Source organism: Lissotriton vulgaris, chromosome 7, assembly GCF_964263255.1.
Source record: "Lissotriton vulgaris chromosome 7, aLisVul1.2, whole genome shotgun sequence".
NCBI classification, from domain to species: Eukaryota; Metazoa; Chordata; class Amphibia; order Caudata; family Salamandridae; genus Lissotriton; species Lissotriton vulgaris.
The window spans coordinates 571,008,871-571,022,084 of record NC_141695.1 but is presented as its reverse complement, the minus strand read 5'-3'; positions in this window follow the sequence as shown (position 1 = coordinate 571,022,084).

Below are 13,214 nucleotides of genomic sequence, written 5' to 3'. Positions count from 1 at the left end.
TGGCGGGATAAAGCGTGGCATACGGTATTCATGCAGCAAGTAAGAGTTTTTGGGCGGGCTGGTACTCCCTGCAGGCCTCTTGTACTGCTAGCGTGAAATCAGGGAAGAAAGACAGAGTGTTGCCGTCAAGCATGATAGAGCCCTTCTCTCGAGCAAGGCGGAGAACCGCATCCCGGTCTCTATAATTGAGAAGGCGGGCAATGATAGGCCGAGGCGGGGCACCTGGGGGGTCTTGCTGCCAAGGAGCGTTGGTCGTGCTCTACAATGAGGACTTGTGATAACTTTTCCGACTCAAAGATGTCCCGGAGAAGTTTCTCCACGTAAGTCTCGAGGCAGCCTGTATTTGTAGATTCTGGCAGGCCCATAATGCGCACGTTGTTGCGGTGCGACCTAGCTTCCAAGTCTTCATTACGGGCCGATATGATGCGAGGACTTATTTTCATGGAGATTGTCTTAGTGGTAACCAGTTGCAGACCATCCTCGGCATCCGAGATACGCGCCTCGGCTTCCCCCAGGCGCTGTGCGTGCTTGTCCAGTTTGGAGTTTGTTTTGACAGGCCAAGGGAAAACCCAAAAGGAATAGCACTAGGGTCCTTGGGCAGTAATCTATTACACAAGACAGAGGACCCTAGTTATTTAGGATCACGAAAATTATAGACATATACTAGATAGTATATATGACTTCTGTCCAGCCGGACAGGAATTTATTACTTAAATATTTTGCAGTGGTTCAAGTATTTCAACATTTATACAAAAGTGGGCACAGCCTGTGACCCACAGGAGACAAGACAAAACAAGTGACAGCAATTTATGTAAAAGCGCACAAGGCGGTCTGTACTATTATTCAGTATAACAGACTAGGATTCATTCTAAGCAAACCATTGTTAAAGGCATTTTGTGATTTCACGACATCATATGGTGCTTTTAAGGTCGACGACGTTTCGATGCAATTCGGAAAAACATGCATCATCATCAGGACAAAAACTTTTTAGTCATGTTTGTCTTGAGACTAATTACATTATTACATAGCCTCTATGGCAAATTACATAATGTAGAGGGAAAAAAGGGAAATGAAGTTTTTGAGAGGAAAAAACATAAACAGAGAGATCATTAGACATTACTAGGCATGACTACATTTTAAAATTTCGACAAACTGTAACACAACAAAATACTCATTTGTGCTACTGTGAAAACTGCAAGTGACTTAGTGATGATTAACGGTATGAGTGAGAGCTGTGCTCCGTGTTTTTTCTGACATGCTTGTCAATTCGAGGGAATGACTGTGGGTTTTCGGTTTAAGAATGGTTGAACTCATTTTATAAAAAAGAAATTACAACGGCGCAGTGTGAGCGGACCGTGTACAGGGGTTGAAAACAAGATGAATAATCCACAGATTTTTCCAATTGTTTCCACAGATTTTCCCATGTGGAAGCTCCATAAAGCCGCGCTCCCTACCTAGAACCAACATTACCCATTCCATGGTTATTTCCCGTGATGGCCGGTTAATAGTGAGTATCTAGTTCGTAGCGTCACGAACACAGCCACCACTTGGACGTTACGAGTACACCTAACCGCCCTTATTTTCCCGCCTTACAGATGCACTATAATTCTCTCGCGGCTCACTTACCTTATCACCGCAATCCGGCTCAGCTCCACCAGGTATACCAACCTCTACCAAGTGAATTATTCATCTTGTTTTCAACCCCTGTACACAAGTTCACTGCGCCGTTCTGTGATCACCGCGCCGGTATATCTTCTTTTCACTATTTTGTATCACTACGAATCACGGTCCGTTCGCACTGCGCCGTTGTAATTTCTTTTTTATAAAATGAGTTCAACCCAGGGCTTAATTTGTGCCGGTGCTTTCCGGTGCTTAGCACCGGCACTTTCTTGACAGGGCCGGGTCTACACTCTTGCACTGCGCGCACCAGGCGTACGTCACATTTTTCAATGTAAGTTAATTCTGTATGAACTCAACTGTCAGACTCTCGTGCCGTGCCGGCCCGCAGCCTGTTTTTCGCATCTCCCGGCGAGGAGTGAGTCACACACATTAACACTGGCTGTATTCTTTCTAGCTTAAATAAACGTATCTGTGTTGTTGGGCGGCAAATGCGCGTGGCATCATCGCACTGCGCGCCGTGGAGGCCTTCACCACTTACTGGCTGCTGTGGGCGGGCCGGAGGTTTGGGCGTATTTTGAGTTGCTTTTTGGTTATGTGAAGGAGTAGGGGCTGTGCGGCAACATGCGCAGATTTTTACACATTGTCACGCCCAGCCCCCCCCCAGCATAACCACCACGTGACCGTCCGCAGCGCGCAACAGGCAGCTGAGCTCTCTCAAGTCGAGCTGAGCATCGCGCCTAAAAATTGGCCCCTTCCCCCGCCGCCCGAGGCCCGACCCTAGTTTGTCTGGTGGTGGGGGTACTACAAACAATTAGCAGCAGCAGTAGCACCAGGCCGTCCGGACCAGGCCTAATCGAAGCCGATGCAGGGTGTGTCTGGCAGGCTGTTCTGTGTCCCGGATCCGGAGTCCCTGCAGGCCGGCCCACCCACCACCACAGCAGGTAATGGGTAAGAGACCTACGACGACATTAACAGCACATGTATTTCTCATCGTACTGCATTGGTGTCTTTATTCTGGGGGTGCTGTCTCTCGGTGTTCATTTGCATGTATACTGACACCTATCCGTTTCAACCAACATTCTTGTCTATGTGTTCTTGCAGTGCCTTTGAATATCTTGTAGCATAACGGGCGCAGACAGCCCAGTTCCCATGAAATGAGGCAACGGGATTACAGCAGGAGGTAGCCAATGAAATGAGGCAGCATTTCCAGCCCCATGAGGCCCCCTTCCAGGGTCGCTATTACCGGATACGATTCACTTCGCATGGTGGACATGTGCCGGTAAATTTGTGACAAAAGGTGGCAAACGATGTTAAAGCCTGGGACATTAAAAGAATTCCTGATGTGGAAGTAGCTCTGAAAGGCCAGGAAGCTTCATCAAGAGTCATTCACATGCCCGGCAGTAGAATGGGACTACCACGCGAACTATAATTAATGTCGCAGGCTGGCATATAAAAATTTAAATCGGTAATAAACTTTAAGAAACTATTTTTTTTCTTATCACAACTCATTATTTTATCAAGTAATAGCAGCACATCTTCAGTAGATCCATTTACCCAAATCCTACTAAAATGTAAAGGCAATTTCGTGGACATAACAAGGAGTAAACATTTCGTGACTACAAAAGCAACATTGATATTAAAAATATACTTTTTTTTTTTTAAAGAATTTAAGAAGTACATAAAACATTGTTGATCAGTTCAGGTGACAGTGCAGCCAACCACGCACCTAAAGATTCAAATATAGAAACATATCCAGAGCAAATGAGAATAACAAATGCCAACCTTTTTGTTTCTGAATTACATTTTACACAGATTTTAGAAGAGACATTTAAAAATGCAGCCTAAATTTCCCCACCACGGACTAATCCTGAACTCCTATGCGAATTATGATGGCACTCTGGACTCTGGCCAGTGTGTCTTAGCTCATCCATGAACCCCCTTCTGAATGCGAAGGGTCGAGCATGGTTACTCTGCCATTCAGGGCTTTATAAGTGTACAACACTCCTTGCCTCCCAAACAGTTGTAGTGGCATGCTGCAGTGGGGAGTCTGTGGGTGGTCTTATTCACCGTGCCAACGCGCTACAGTAGTGGGTCATAGTCTTGTATCTACGGTGCAGTAACTAACTTCAGCATTGCTGATTGTGGGGTCTCTCTGCTTGTCCATCATCACCCTGTTCTGCAGGGCCTCTCTATTGCAGCTTCAGTGTGGTAGTATTGGTACCGCAAGGCGGACCGAACTTTAGCTAGGAGAGCCGGGCAAGGTTTCCTAGTAGTTGCCACACTGAATTTGAACACCTGGTGCGAAGTGGTAGTATGAGCTGTGTGAAGATACCCGCCTCTGCCTGCAGAAGGGTTTGAGTGGCTGCTCTGTGTTTCCATGCGAAGTATAATTAAGTAGGTCATACCCCATACTAGTGCCATGATTTGTGGTGCTCCCAGCGGCTTCTGGGGCCCATGTGTTGAAATATGGTATTAAAAGTTGGTGAAAATTATATAAACATCACCAGAGAGGGGCTTTCGATCTGCCCACCTGTTGGTAGCCAGTAGTACATGGTATGATTGGGCAGAAGTTGTCTGCTTCCACAAAAAAGTGCTTGCATTCTAGTTCCAGGCAGCTGTGATCATTTTGCCTATTTATCCAGCTGCCCAAGCCTGAACTTTCAGGGACACACACACATGACATTAGAATGCCATTGAAGTACCTTAGAAAACTAGATGATTTATGTTGTTTTCCTCTGGCAGCAGCGTAAATGGGGAGAGGGCTGTCATTAACTTACATGGATGTTTAGGTCTGGCTTGACAGTGTAACTCACCCGACCTTTTACCCTCCACCAATATTATTCTACAGCTACCACACGAATACATATCTATTCCCGTACTATTTACTTGTAATGCTACACACTACAAGTAAATAGCTTTTAAGCCAGACCTATTGGCATTGCCAGTGCTTGCTGAGTTGTGTGGTCAGTATAGTGAGCATGCTACAACTGAACCTAGTACAAACCATTTGAAACTAGTCAGTAAGAAATTTCCACTAAGCAAGTCACATGGAAGACGCCAATCACCAAAAGACCTGCCAGAAAACAGAGTTGTCTGCTGGCCAAACTTTGGTAATGGTTGAAGTAGCGAAGCGATGTGGAGATGATATGGGATAGGGAGTTTTAGCATAAAAGCGAGGGTAGAGAGCTAGACCTCACATATACGGAATTACTTATGGAGTAATATTGTCCAAGCTACACTGCTTAAGAGGCACGACTGCAGGACATCTGAGAAGCCATAACACACCAACACCAACAAAATAAAATAACACACATGGACACTATTGCATAATACTTTCCATCACAAACTAGAAATATACACCCACTCCCACCCTCCTAACTACACAACTAATACACATCCTAAACCCTCTTTACTGCCAACATTTCTCTCTTCCTCAACACCTAACACAAATACACAAACACAAAAATTGTCATCTCATTATAACGCCTCTCATCCATTGCACAATTCAGATCCTTACAACATGACCCATGTGCTGCACCACCACCCCTAACTCATACACCTTCCACCTTAAACAGACACAAACAAAATGAACAACTCCATGTCTGTTACACTACAAGACTACTCCACAACAAAAACACAGCTCACCAACTCACTCTCAAACACCATCTCCACCACCTACCCTTGCACATGCAGACCCATCACAATGCCTTCTAAGCCTGCTGGACGGGAATTAAATATAGAAAAGCAACACTTACAGCACAATTGAATGGGTTTGCTTAGATTGAGCCGCACATCTTAGGTTATTACGCCAAGTATAATCGTGACAATAGGTCATTAAGCAATTGCAACTACGGCGAGGGTGCTGAAGGTATGTGACACCTACCCACCAAGGTGTCGTTTCCTCCCAAGATCCAAAAAGGAACATGGGTCACACATGCAAAAATAGAATACCTCAGCACACCCTTCTCATTATTTCTGTAAACGGTAGTCTCAGTGTTACTTGACACAATTTTGGCAATCTCAGTGCCCTATGTCATTCAGTCCAAGAAAAGATTATAGTCTCAGGAGGTAATGATATAATAGTCCAAACAGGTCTCCTTGAATCGAAGTTTGTTTATTCTCATATACCACAGGAAGAAAGCAGCCGACGCGCGTTTCGCCCACAGGGCTTTTTCAAGGCTTATAGTTATTTTTCTTCTAGTGATTAGAGTCCACAAAAGATATTTCCAAATATAAGTATTTTTGAATCCAGTCAGTCACGAATTACGAAATAGGTCTGCTTTTGTCATTCACTCTATATTGTAATGAAAATATGTCCAATTAGAGGGAATGTATTGATTTCCTTTCCAAATGAATAATCGAAAAACCCAATTTAGATGGCATCCAAACCCAAGGTATGGGTTTTATTCCATGAAGAAAAGCAACACGATTGCTATCTTCATACAGGCAAACTGCATCATGTATCACTTTTGCGTGCCCGCAAGTGGGACGAGGCTGCGACTAGGATTTGTCTTTGAGTGGTGTTCCACCTTGGGGAGTTGACCAGATCAACAGCATCAGCGCTGTCAGGCGTGTGATCCAGATGAGTTTATTTTGTTTCTCTGCTGGCGGTGTGTGTCACGCCGGCAGCTGCAGGAAGAAGAGCATGTCTGCACTATGAAGCAGGAGCATGAAACCACCACAGGCCTGCACAGTGCGTGTTCCTGGTCAAACCTCTGAGCTACAGTCGCTAATACATAATATCATCTCTCGCCCACATGCAAAAGGCTCTCAGGTATGTGCATCGCTCTCCGACCAGTGAACAGCAACTTCATTATTGAACACATGCAGAGCTCCGTACCACGTGCTGTAAGGTTCTAAATGAACCTTTGCCACCATCTGATAGTTTTCTGGTACTTGAGAGTCAGCAGTGCCAGTTGAGGATGTGGGGTAGCAACTAGAGTAAGTGGGAGGAGTCACTGATAGAAGAGGGTGGAGCCGAGGGAAGTGGGTGTGGCCTCCTAAAAAAGATTTGAGCACCTGCACTTCATATTTTACAAATTAAGCACTGGTTCAACCATTCTTAAACCGAAAACCCACAGTCATTCCCTCGAGTTGACAAGCATGTCAGAAAAAACACGGAGCACAGCTCTCACTCATACCGTTAATCATCACTAAGTCACTTGCAGTTTTCACAGTAGCACAAATTAGTATTTTATTGTGTTACAGTTTGTCGAAATTTTAAAATGTAGTCATGCCTAGTAATGTCTAATGATCTCTCTGTTTATGTTTTTTCCTCTCAAAAACTTCATTTCCCTTTTTTCCCTCTACATTATGTAATTTGCCATAGAGGCTATGTAATAATGTAATTAGTCTCAAGACAAACATGACTAAAAAGTTTTTGTCCTGATGATGATGCATGTATTTCTGAATTGCATCGAAATGTCGTCGACCTTAAAAGCACCATATGTTGTCGTGAAATCACAAAATGCCTTTAACAATGGTTTGCTTAGAATGAATCCTAGTCTGTTATACTGAATAATAGTACAGACCGCCTTGTGCGCTTTTACATAAATTGCTGTCACTTGTTTTGTCTTGTCTCCTGTGGGTCACAGGCTGTGCCCACTTTTGTATAAATGTTGAAATACTTGAACCACTGCAAAATATTTAACTAATAAATTCCTGTCCGGCTGGACAGAAGTCATATATACTATCTAGTATATGTCTATCATTTTCGTGATCCTAAATAACTAGGGTCCTCTGTCTTGTCTAATAATGTCCAGTTTGTAGGACATGTGATCCATGTGGAGGTTGAGATGGTCTATCTTGGCGTCAATGGACTGCAGACTGGCTTGCACCACAAGGAGCATCTTGTCAATGTTAGTAAGACGATCATTGGGAGTTTCCACCTCTGAGTCTGATGCCGTGTGTTGAGCAGATCTGTTGGTTTTGCGGGGCTCAAAAGTGAGACGTGGCTGGCTCTTCCCCATGGTGGGCATGCAGTCCAGTGTGCCTAGCACACCGGTATATCAGTGGAATACATGCCTTCCCAGTATCACAGGTAGGGCGTAGACCTAGTGACAAAGGTGAGCGCAGTGTCCCCAGTGAGAGCTGTTGCAGGGGGTGCAGAGACACTAGTGCATTTGCAGTGGGTTATCTGGTTGTGTTTCCCACTTTTTAATGTCCACGGGTTGGCGCCGAATCTGTATGCGGGGGGCACCTTGTGGCAGAGCGTCGGGGGTCTCGTATTCTTGTCGGGCACCAGTGCCAGGGAGGCGGAGGAGGAAAAAAAGCAGACCCAACACCAGCAGCGAGGCACTGGTTAAAGGGAGTACCAGTGGAAGTTCCCCAGAAATGGAAGAAGATCTTCGCTGTGGGCATCTCCGCAATGTGGAGCTCGGAGACAGGTCCGCAATCTGCAGCTGGGCCGGTATCAGTGTGGCACACCAGCAGGATTGCAGGCTCACAAGGCGGATGGCAGCTGGAGAGCTCCTCAGATAATGTGGAAGCCCGGTATCAGCATGTGTGAAAGCTGCAGAGTAGGCAGGTATGGGGCAATCAGCAGGCAGACATACAGTGCACAAAAATGGCGCTACCTAAAGTGGGTCCGCCGCAGCTCCCCAGCCAACCGCGAGGCCAGGGGACCCAGCGCAGCCCCCAATTAGACTTGAGAATGCAGGGCCGCGCAAGCAGAACGTGGAGGTGGCACGGCCTACCAATCGATGGGGAACTCAACATCCTGGCACCCACCAGCACACCAGGGTCCGCCGCACGGTCCGTCCTACGTCAGGCCCAGGATGCTGCCAAACCCCAAGCACACCGGCCCACCCTTCACAGCAGCGGCCTACCTCAGGTGCCCGGTCCGAGTGTCACCGTAGCCGCCACGTCGTCAGCGCAAACCCAACACTTCATAATATAACATAACATGTGTATTTGTAAAGTGCACCTTCACCACTACAGTTATCTTGCTGCTGAATAACAGATGTTTGTTGTTACCCGACTCAATGGTACTCATTTTATTGACCTCAGATGGATGAAAGGCTGAGTGGACCCACCAGGATTTAAATGTGTGACCATGCAGACCCCTGCAGCAGACTTAGTCCACTGAGCCACCAGACCCGGCTTCACAGGCAGCTAGATCCGTAATGGGGACGTTTCCGCCTTAAGTGTTCGGCCAAAGTGCTCCACAGCAGTCATGGAAGCTGTAGCAGCCAGTTGAGGTTGGAGGCAGATCTGGATGACAAGGATTAATGCAAGATTATGAGCTCGGCCGGTGGACAGTTCTACCGCGCGGCCATCTTACTGTGCGCCCTCTAGCGTCCCACTCCCTCCAGAGTTGTTTACGTGTCCAATGCAGCTATGATCAAATGATCCATGACAAGTCTTATGAGGATGGTCTTCAGACCTTAATCTGCCAAAGGCAGATCTCAGACCTTTAACCATTCTACACCTTTTCTTTTGACATAGGTAGAGAGCTACTACCTTAAATCTCTGGACTTCTCAATCTAGCTCTTGAACCCATGGGGATTTGGCACTTTCTGCTACACCGGTTCATGTCGAAATCTGAGGGCATCCACAAGAAAGTCATTATCCTTTTCTTAAGCCAAAGAGCTCTTTATAATTGTTCCGTTGCAAGAAGTCACAGTCCATAATGATAAGAATATGTTTTTAATTCTCACGGTTACCACAGAAGGTGTATGTTTTTTTCTCAAATCTTCCACTCCCAGATAGATTAGAATCTACCAGCTCCTACACTGGCCAGCCCCATTGAAGTCGTGACTATGAAGGCTTGACAAGCTTTCCTGCTCTTGGTACTTTTATCTTTACTTTCCTCATTTCATTTTATGTTTTTTGTGACACCATAAAAGTGCTGCTGGTATCCTGTGGAGAGGGACACTTTCTTCTGTGGTTTTACTGCCTGCATACTGCTCACCCAAGAGGCCCTCGCCACCTAGCTTCCCCCTTGAACCAAAGAGGGGCCTGAACACTTTCTGATGCCATTAACGTTTTACAGGTATCCTGTGGGCCCGTCTTTTGCCAGTTAATGGCCAAACACTCCATAACTTAGTTTTGCCTAGGGTGGGTGATGTGCCAACCATCCTTGCCGGGTGATATAACTCCCCATTACCTGCGGGCAAGTGTCATCTGGCTGTCCATTTTGGTTTATAGAGGGGACATCCCTTATGGAGGAGACAGGAATCAGCTGAGCTAGAACTTAAGAAATGCGAGCATAAACATGACATCGTTTCTAGTTAGACCACATGACTATCCTGTCTCTCATCAAACTTGCTTCTTACTAGCAATTGAGAGCATAATATCCCATAATAAAAAGATTGTAAATTCAATTGTAGGATCTTTATACTTTTGCAGTCTTGAAAAAATCACCAGAGACGAAACATTTTGTTGGCTGTTGATGTTATAAATGATAATAAGCTATCGTACTAGTGGGAAACTTCAAATGGAATAAATACATCTATATTGTGTTACGTAAACCTACATTGTGTACTTATAAATTTGTGATTAGTAAGTTAAGTGCTTCGGTATCAAACCACATTAAATTGATACATTGAGAACCCTAGGGCTTACCACCCATGAGTGGCAGGGTGTCTGATACCAAGAGAGCACCGCCACATACATTGACAACAATGTCCACCTATATCTAAAACCCGATACACAGATTAGCTAGGAAATGTGATAGATTAAACAATAGCTACTCAGACTGCAGTTTTTCATTACAAATGAATTTCAACAACAAACAACAAGCATTTGGGCAGATTAAAGCAGGGATTGTGGAGGGTCCAACATTAAAGCCTTTTGTATGAACACAGAATGCATAATTACTGCGGATGCATAGTATTGGTGTGGTTCTATCACAGGAAATTGTTAAAGAGTAATGGAATGGCGTGTCTTCTTTAGGTACTCTAACAAGCATCGAAAAAGAGTTGTGTATGGGCTATTGAAAATGTTAGAAATTATGTCTGGAGAGTCTCATTTCACATTTATAATACACCATTTGCCTCTTGTTGTTATTTTGCCTACATCTGGCGGGTGGAATGAAACCGAAGGCATACTTCAGGAGTAAAGTTTTAAAGTGGAATTTGTCTATTGAAGAAACAATGTGGCAGTAATGATGAGTAATGATGAAAATAGTAAAAAAAAAAGGAACGTAGTAGGGAAAAATATTAATTTCCAGAATTGTTGTCTTTTTTTACTATTTCAGGACAGTTGGAAGTTGAAGGAAGCATTTTGTACAAGGAAGGTAAATGTTTTATTCAGCCTTGACACAAAAAGGATATTGATATTGGCACATGAGGGACATCCTGGTATATCTTCCATGAAGAGACTTAATAGGTCATGTTTCTGGTGACCCGGTTCTGGACAGCCTGGTGGGCAGAGTAGTACAGGGGCGTTAAAAGGCAGTAAAAAGATGCTAAAAGTAGCACATACTCCTTTAAAACCCATAGATTACCAGAGGTTCCTTGGTCAAAGGTAGCTTTTGACATTTCTAGACCATTTTATTCACTACCGCAGGATTTCTTGTTTTGCCTTTGTGAAATATTATTCGAAATGGCCAGACATCATGTTTGCAGCATGAGCTGCAACTTATGCTGTGTTTGAATTTTTAAGGAAATAATTGCCAGGGAAGGATGCCCTGAACTATTAGCCACTGAAAGTTGTGTACAATTTAAATCTCATTAGATGAAAGTGATTGATGTAGCATGATCTGATTCCACTGATCCCATTAATGGTAATGCGATTGATTTCATTTGTGAAAGGAACAAGTGGGAATAGACGAGCACCTGAACTATACAAGGATTATGCATAAAGATGTTATTGTTACTCGAATAATATGTATAAAGTTCTTTGTAGCTCTGTTTGTGTGGAAGATCGGTTCCATCATTTGCATGTTGCGCCATAGCGCACTTTTCAATTATACATTTTCTGCCCTCTGGCAATGTTCAAGATTATTGGCCTCTTTTCTGTGGCTTGGTGTGCAAGTAAAGGCCCTCGGACCTGTTTCAGGTATGTGACCCTTGTATATTCCTGGTAGATGAAACCTTGTGGTTACACATGAGATTTCACTGCACCTCATGACCACGGCTATCTTGGCTTGGTGTGAGTACATACATCACGCCCCAAAGCCACAAGAGCTCTCAAAGCATAGTTTCCATTTGGAAGGCAGTTTCTAGTGCTTCGTATTCCCACAAAGCCACTCCAAGAGGAGCTCAACTCGCACTTACCCAGTACTAGATTCTTCCACCAGCACCTTTTTCCAGTGAATCTGATGCCTCCTGCAAGAACAGAAAGAACATTAGACACTGTTCCTCATCACAGTGCATCACTATGAAAAGGCAAAATCAAGAAAAAAATTTATTGGACAAACACTAGCCAGTCTTGAAATTTCAGTGGATACTAGATTATGAAAAAAATAGTATAAGGAACAATTTGTTTGGTTTAGTTTCTTGAACTTCTGTTATGGTTACTATCTCTTCAATGGAACCCTTAGTACTTTACATAATTGATGGAATGTTTACATTCTTAATACTGAGTCAGTTGCTCTTGCTTGCTGTTGATGGTTGTACCAATAAACCTGCTCTTTCAATTCACCCTGCTTAAGAGCTTTTATCACTGGCGACGAGGGTCAAGGCTTGATTGGGGACAAGCATTCACAACCATCAACTTCCCTACAATTGGAATTTTGGTTTGGACAAATTTGGATTTTGGACCAACTACTGTACTTGGACACTGTACAGATACTTCAGACTATTTGGATTTATTACAGCACTTCTTTTTGGATTTCTGAATTCTACTTCCCTTGGATTGACAATTTGTTTATTGTGAAAAATCTGGAATTTCACAATGTTAAAAACTCGGTTAACTGTTTGCCTGCCATCTAGTACATATCTGTGGATTACTTTTGCCTGCCATCTAGTACATATCTATGGATTACTACTGTTAGCTAATTGTGCAGATATTTCGGAAAACAGGTAACTTTTTATGGATTTGATTCACCTGTTCAAATGTGACCATTGCCTCTCTGCGCATTGTTTTCCTTTGAACTGAGCCGCGTGTGGCATCGCGTGTAGCCTGAGCCGCGTGTGGCACCGCATGTAGCCTTCACACGCGCCAGTACCTTTGGCACGTTCTCCAGCTGACTTCTTCTAAGATCGGCTTCCCCCTGACTGAACGCGACTCTGGAGAACTCTGACCTTTGACGCATGCAACGCAACGTGCAGCGTCATCACAGCGGCCATTTTGAATTATCTTTGCAACTCTTCACGCCGATGCGCACGGCAGCGCATTTTGGTTGCCATAGTAACTCATTACGCCGATGCGCATGGCAGCGCATTTTGGTTGCCTTAGTATCTCATTACGCCGATGCGCACAACAGCGCATTTTAGGATTACCACATTGACTGATCACGCTGATGTGCACGGCAACACTTCGCAAAATTTAAATTTTCTTTAAATTTACAACGTCGATGTGCACGACAGCACATTGAATTTCCTTGATTTTGTGTGGGAAGTGAGTCATATTTATTTTATTCGAAAATAGGCACTTCTAGTTTGAATTTGACTTTACTTTTGTTCTTTTATTTGGATATTAATTCTCTT